Source organism: Triticum aestivum, unplaced genomic scaffold (assembly GCF_018294505.1).
Source record: "Triticum aestivum cultivar Chinese Spring unplaced genomic scaffold, IWGSC CS RefSeq v2.1 scaffold124455, whole genome shotgun sequence".
Classification (NCBI taxonomy): domain Eukaryota; kingdom Viridiplantae; phylum Streptophyta; class Magnoliopsida; order Poales; family Poaceae; genus Triticum; species Triticum aestivum.
The window spans coordinates 1-1,038 of NW_025292607.1; the positions used below are offsets into that span (position 1 = coordinate 1).

General features: G+C 48.7%; 2 non-coding genes across 2 annotated transcripts; both read left to right on the forward strand.

Annotated features, from left to right (window-relative positions):
* Positions 1-132: 132 nt before the first annotated feature.
* Positions 133-251, forward strand: LOC123178924 (5S ribosomal RNA). Its single transcript, XR_006489968.1, has one exon. It is a non-coding gene; the product is annotated as a 5S ribosomal RNA (ribosomal RNA).
* A 367-nt stretch (positions 252-618) lies between these two features.
* LOC123178925 (5S ribosomal RNA) lies at positions 619-737 on the forward strand. The gene has a single exon (XR_006489969.1). It is a non-coding gene; the product is annotated as a 5S ribosomal RNA (ribosomal RNA).
* Positions 738-1,038: the final 301 nt, after the last annotated feature.

The following is a 1,038-nucleotide window of genomic DNA, read 5'->3' on the forward strand; positions in this document are numbered from 1 at the left end:
AGCGGGAGAGTAAGTAGTATAGGACATTATCCATTGTTAGGGAACGGTTGTAATGGTAGTGAGAATGTAGAATCGTCTTTGGAGCGGACCTGGGAGTGGCAAGCATAAGGGACGAAGACGGGGAAACATGTCGGATGCGATCATACCAGCACTAAAGCACCGGATCCCATCAGAACTCCGAAGTTAAGCGTGCTTGGGCGAGAGTAGTACTAGGATGGGTGACCTCCTGGGAAGTCCTCGTGTTGCATTCCTTTTATAATTATTTTTTGCGCCTTGTGACAAACATGTCGCACGTGCGCGATATATATTAATCCCGTTATATTATGTTTGACGTTTGCGATATGTTTAAGCTCGATGCTCATTGCTCGCGCGTCTTGGGGCGGCTTTGTGGCGCGAAGAGCGCGTTCTGAAAGGGGTGGAAAAAACTCGTGTTGCTGCGGTATGGAGGGAGGGGTGGAAACCGTGGGAAACTCGTCTCCGTGATTGAGCGGGAGAGTAAGTAGTATATGACATTATCCATTGTTAGGGAACGGTTGTAATGGTAGTGAGAATGTAGAATCGTCTTTGGAGCGGACCTGGGAGTGGCAAGCATAAGGGACGAAGACGGGGAAACATGTCGGATGCGATCATACCAGCACTAAAGCACCGGATCCCATGAGAACTCCGAAGTTAAGCGTGCTTGGGCGAGAGTAGTACTAGGATGGGTGACCTCCTGGGAAGTCCTCGTGTTGCATTCCTTTTATAATTATTTTTTGCGCCTTGTGACAAACATGTCGCACGTGCGCGATATATATTAATCCCGTTATATTATGTTTGACGTTTGCGATATGTTTAAGCTCGATGCTCATTGCTCGCGCGTCTTGGGGCGGCTTTGTGGCGCGAAGAGCGCGTTCTGAAAGGGGTGGAAAAAACTCGTGTTGCTGCGGTATGGAGGGAGGGGTGGAAACCGTGGAAAACTCGTCTCCGTGATTGAGCGGGAGAGTAAGTAGTATAGGACATTATCCATTGTTAGGGAACGGTTGGAATGGTAGTGAGAAT